Source organism: Fringilla coelebs (genome assembly GCF_963513975.1).
Source record: "Fringilla coelebs genome assembly, chromosome: 4".
Taxonomy (NCBI): domain Eukaryota; kingdom Metazoa; phylum Chordata; class Aves; order Passeriformes; family Fringillidae; genus Fringilla; species Fringilla coelebs.
The window spans coordinates 8,322,958-8,329,334 of NC_140032.1; positions in this window are offsets into that span (position 1 = coordinate 8,322,958).

Here is a 6,377-nt window from a genome sequence, read left to right on the forward strand (position 1 = left end):
TGAAAAAAAAGATGAATCAAATGGTTTTGGTTGGAAGTGAGCAATCTGGGCACCAAATCTCAGTGTTTCCTCTACCCTTCCCCTCATGAAATTCATTAATATGACCCTGTATGATTCCCAGTGCAGTGTGTGGATGTTTGGTTTTCCTGCCTAAAGATTATTCACACACTGACCCATAACTGGTCAGAGGAGAGCATTAACATATGTAAAGGATTGAGCCAAGCTCTTGGAAGCTAGTGGGAAAGAAAACAAACTAATTTGCTGACATAGCACTTTAATAAGGAGTAATCAAGAAAAAGAGCAATGTTAACATGGCTTGAATACATGAATTATGTAATGCTGACACTGAAATGTCTGGAAAATTGTGGGAGGAATCCCTTTTCCTCAGAGTTCAGAAGATGATGCTCTGGACTAGCTGGGAGGGGCAGCCTGCCAGGACAGGACAGGACAGCAGAAGCTTTCCAAGTCTGATGAGTAATTAGTTTTCACCACTTTAACAAAGAAAGCTTTCAGCACGTAGGTACAAGGATGGCACAACCTGAGGAGATAAAAGGAGGCCAGTGAACAGTAAAAACAGTCCAGTCTGAGTCAGGTTGTTATGGCTGATGTACCTGAGATCAACCAAAGGTGATTTGGAGATTCCTTAGGTAATCTCATGCAGCAAACCTTGCTAGTGGCTGTGCTCTGGTTTCATGCAAGTAATAATTGATAATCACAGCTGCATTGGGAGCAGAAATACACTAAAACTAATTTTGCTTTGTTCAGTTTAGTCTAGAACAACAATGTAAATAGTGAGGTTCCTTGGGGAAGAAGTTTTTAAAGCAAATTTACTGAGCACAGCTCACATCATTTGGGTTCCCCTACCATCCCCAAGAGACTCAGGATCAGTAACTCAGGCTCTTCCCCAGCAGTTCTTGCCAGGGACCAACATGTGGCCAAGGGTGCAAGGAGAGCAAAGGCATCTCAGCCATCAGTGACTGGGTGACATCCCTCCACCAGGAACCAGAGCAAACCCCACTGAGTTGCTGGAAAGAATCTCACTCACTTCAGTGGTCTTTGGATCCCATCCCAAAGGGAAAAGCAATTTCCATCACAGAAATATGCCTGCCACCGAGCTCATTTATTGCTCCTTTGTTAAATGTGCTGTGAAGACTCACATAACAAAGTTCCAGAAATCATCCAGTATCAACAGGTTTCAGCTGGAGTGATTAAGCAAAGCACAGGAACTTGGAGAGCAAGTGTATTAATGTCTCCTGGCCACTAAATCTTTCTTGCCAAGAAATAAAAGAGCCAAAAAAAGATAAATAATTAGGAAGTCAGAACAATGACTCCAAATCCCAGAAGGGGTTCACTAATTGTTTACAGAAGATAGACTGCAATGAAGGGATGATTAGAAATATGTCAGCTGCAGGACTTCGATAGCAGCAAATCTGTCTTGGCAGGGGGAGGAGTAGATTACAGAGAGGAACAACAACAGCAGTCAAACAGGCAGAGGGCAAAACCCAGAGTCTCACAGAGCCTGCAGCCCTGCAAACATCTACTCTATGGGTCTAAATGTAAGATGGCAGCAGACATATGCCTGAAATTTTGCATAATGAGAAACAAATTAAAAAGAATCGGACACATCGTGGAGCCATGGTGTTGCCTTTCAAGCCAGCTGGGACCATCCATGCAGCTGATGAAGCTCAGACTCTCCTTGGGAGCAGCGCTGCACACAGCTGCTGCTGGAGCAATGCTGGGCAGCAAGGACCCAGGGCAGCTTGTGCCAGTGCAACCCTGGCAAATAAAAGCAGATTCTGGACCTTCTTGGTGTCTTTCATATTAAAGGGCAGGAGGCAAGCACAACATCTGGAGTGCTTTGATAGGTGTCACCTGTGAGTACACAGTGAAGTCAATTTTTCCAATCATTTTCACATATTTGGGCCAGTGTAATTCATCCACAGTGATGCTCCACAGTCCCTTCTCCTGCCTGGCTGCAGCCCACTGGTCTCTTACTGTATGTTACTGTATAGAGCTTTGCAGACCATTCCAAACTAAGCACAGGACAAGCTTACAGAAGCAGGTGGAGGATGCAGGGCCACTTTACCTATCCAAAAAATCAAGACCAACCAGCAGCAGTCTTGTCACATGGTTCCTCTGCCTGTTGCATCTCCCCACCCCAGCTGTGCCAGGCACCACATACAGAAGCTCAAGGCATCTATCAGAAGCACAGCCAAGCAAACACACACAAACACCCCAGTGCCAAGAGGCTGATAATTTTTTCTCTCTCTTCCATGGCTTCCAGATCCAATTGGCTCTGTTTCTATGAGACTCTTTATTTCTCTAATTTTCAACGCTGCAAACCCTGCCTGAAGCCTGTTAAACTATTTCCATACATGCCAGGACTCAAGTGCTGGTCACAGCAGCAAAAGTGTGGGCTCTCAGGAGAGAAGGAAGATAGGGATGAGTTGTATAAAATTGTAACAGGGTGCTTCAAGGAGTCCTCTGGGCATGGATCCAGAAGCTGGTTGCACCCAGCCTGACCAACCCAGCTGGTGTGCCCCATCTTGTCCCCCCAGACCAAGCAGTCCCAGGCTCTCCAGTTAAACTGGCCAGACAAGGCATTTTGCTGCATTGTAGCCCCTTCAGCCACACAGACCTCATAGCTGGTGCTGGGAATTCCTGCCAGGGACTTCAAAGAGGGCAGGATTCAACTCATCGTTTGAAGCCCAGCCCCGTTCCCTGTCCTTAGGCAAGCGGAGGAGCCATGAGAACAGCTCAGAAACCTCAGCTGCTTCAAAGCATCTCTGCCCACCTTGGGAATTAAGAGGTGCCCTACAAACACCTCTGCCCCCTGCACCTGCAAAGCAGGAGACCCTGAGAGTTCGTGCTGCCTGAGATGAGGGGAGTGCCCGTGCCCTGTTTGCCATCTGCACAGTCCTCAGATGTCTGAGTCCCTCCTATTCCCCAACCCAGCTCTTCCACATCTCCCAGCTCTTCCTACTGCACACTGCCAAAAAAGCTGTGCCAGTCCAAAGGCTTTACCTGAATAAAGGCATAATCCTGTCTAGGATGCATGGCCTGATAGCTCAGCTTCCCTGAGAGCAGTGGTGGAAAAACAGCACAGCAATATTTTAGTAACCTTATGGCAATCTCCTCTCAATTAATAGTTTATTGCAGTGATTTGAGCTGTTTTGCTACTCGTAGGTCATCAGTATGAAGTCTCTCTTCCCCAAAGGGGCTCATAATTCAGAGGTTTTCCCTCCGTGCCCGGTTCCTCCTCCATCCTGTCCCACCCAAGTGTGAGGTCAAGCAGCCTCCTCATTTCCCTGGGAAGTCCATGGAAGCATTTTGCAAGTGAAGTGATATGATGCCTAAAAATCCAAATAAAACAGGACAAGGGGCTGTCCCCAGGCCTGGGCACTCAGGAGAGGCTGGGTGAATGAATGCTCTCCTCGTGCCAGGAGGATGAGTTTTGGGAACAGCTCTGTGCTATGTGCTCCCCAGATGATGCCAGGACACCCTCTTGGTGAGAGTGAGTTAATGCAGACCAAGTCTGTGCCGAGGCATTTGCTCACACTGAAGCTGTGAAATGTCCAGGGCCAGGGCCAGGACACTCTCTTGGCCATTCATGTCCACCAGTGGCCATGGAGCAGTGGGACCTGCCCATGCTGACCTCACGCTGCCAGGTCAGTGTGTGACCCATTAGAGTTTAGACAAGCAAAGACACCACATTTTCTGTAAGAAAAAGGCCCAAGACACTTCATGACTCCATGGAGGAGCCATGAATGCCAGTGCATGAGGCAGCATGTAGCCTTGGGCAAATCTCCCTTTTGTCTCTGGGATTCTGTTCCCCATCTGCCCAGTGGGAAAAACCAGCACGTTCCCTTCTCACAGGGGTTGTTAGAGTTGTACATCAAAGAACACAAGGTGTCCAGGGACTGTGGGGATGGGAAACACGTGAGCACCCAACCTGAGGTGGAAACACCAAGGCATCTTCAAGCAGAAATAATTCAAGTCATTTTTTGTCATCTCCAACTTCAAAGATACAAGCTCCAATATTTTGTCTGCTTGGGAAGTGGAAAAATATTCTTCTTGTCCAATACAATCCATGCCAACAGCAGGCAAAATTTTGGCCTATTGAATTAATTAACATAGCTTTTAATTAAGACTCCAAATTTCACCCAGCCTGGTTTAGGGCATGTCTGCACAGATGGGAGCAGACACACACACGGGCTCCTCTGTCTGCCTTCCAACCCAGCTTGACTGAGCTGGCTTCAGCATCACAGCGAGCTTGCAGGAGCTCTCTGGCTATTGAGGGAGCTGAAACTGGCTCCTAACGGGCAGGGTGGAATATTTAAGCCCAGCACTGCATGAACATGGCTTCATGGCTTCTTGATGAAGCTGGCTTGTGCCCAGCTGGCTTGCAGAGCAAGAGATTTCACATCTGTTTGCATCCATCCATACAGGCATGTCCTTGTATGCCTGTTTTCAAGTTTACTAAATATCTTTTTATTTGGCCACCCACTACTGGAAGTATTTTCATGACAGCTTTTAGGAATTGCAGTTTTCCGTTTCACTGTTTCCTTGTACTGGAAAGAGCCAAATTATTGTGGTGTTCTCAATAATCAGCAAAAAATCAGGAAGAGAAACATATATTATTGTAACAGCATTAAATAGCAACAAATTAATTACATTTGTAAAATATTTTTGTTTCTGGTAATCACAGGTGTTGTTTACAACACAGGTTTTATTTCATATGGGGTGTATGCAATGATCCATTATTTTGTCAAATTTTTCTAAAAATAGTACATTCATTGATACTTCAATAAAATACACAACCAGAGTCAAATCTACATGACATGGAAATATCCATGGAATGGCTGCAGTCACAGGAAAACAAACCATTCCCATTTCATCTGTTTTAATGTTCTGCCAAGTTCTGGATAAACATACACATGACAAATACACACATGAAACACCACTGGAACAGTCTCAGCCTTTGCTATGATTAGTTTTCAGCACAGGCCATGGATTTGTTCAGCGTGAACCCAGCCAGCGGGAAGGAATCTCTGGACACAGAATAATAGGAAATACAAAAAAGTGTACAGAGTAAAAACCTTTTCAGAGGAACACAAATAATTCAAAATTTGCAGGGACATAATTTACAATGAATGAAGTAATTTACTCAGGGAAGGAGGAAGCTTGCAATAATTCATTTGAAGTGGCTTTCTTTGCAAAAACACTGTCCAAGATAAGGCTTATCAGAGGCATTCTTATAGCTTGTGTGTGCAATTGAAGTAGTCTGTGCATTATAAGCTTGCAGTTATTCTGACAGAAAACATACAAGTAAATTAAATAGATTTAACCATTCACTGTCCACTGCTGGAGTAATGTCAGTACCCCTTGTGACTCTCAACCAAAGGTTTTGCTAATGACATTGGTATTTTGGTAATATTGCCAAGAAAAGGCAAAATTGTCATTCCTACACAAATAACACTGTTACTAAAGAGAGAAATTAGAAGGAGAGGCTGCTGGAAAAAAAAACCCCAGAAGCAAAAAACATGCTGAGTAGCACTATGACTTTCTTCTCAGCAGCATTTGCAGCCCTTTATTGAAGGCAGCCTCGTAAATCCGAGCACACAGTTGTTCCCAGGGCACAGCAGCTTTCAGAGCTGTTTTGTAAGCAGGAGATTGGGTAGGTTCTCCAGTCAAACTGGAATGTTCTGCTGCTGGTGTCAGTGCCAGAGAGCAGCAATGTGCATCACCATCAACCTCCAGCCCTCACAGTAACACAAATAGGAGTTGCAACAGTGGATCAAAGCAACATCCAGCCTGTTACTACTGCTGAAATGAAACAGATGCCTCATGGAATAATAAACAGAACAAGCCCACCAGGACTCTCCTGTCTTATTTTCCTCTTATAGACTATTTTTCTGCTGTGTGCCTGTACTATTCAGCCTACCAAGACCCTGCAAATCAGTAAGAAGCCTGCAGAACTGACCCTGTTGGAGATCTCCCTCCATTCTCATGCACTCTGTGGACAGGATGGAGGAAAGGTTAATTGCTTGAGCATCTGTGTAGGGGCAGGAGGTGTTTCTGCACCAGCAAACCCTGACACAGCCCCCAGGCTCAGAAGGACAGGGAAAATGAGATTTGCTCTTCTCTCACATTTGCTATGGTCCACTTCTTGGAGCTTAATCCAAGCTCTTCAGGGCTCACAGAAAGAAATAAATTTACAAGGCTGGACACTGCAGCTGCCAAAATAAAAGTTTAGTCCACAGTCATGAGAATTAAAATTACTTAAGGGCTGAGCCAAAATCTTCTCTAAGCAGAAAAATTTTCTGATCATCTGTAGAGGAAAATGCCCCAGTTATAAGGGGTAACTAAGCAGCTAT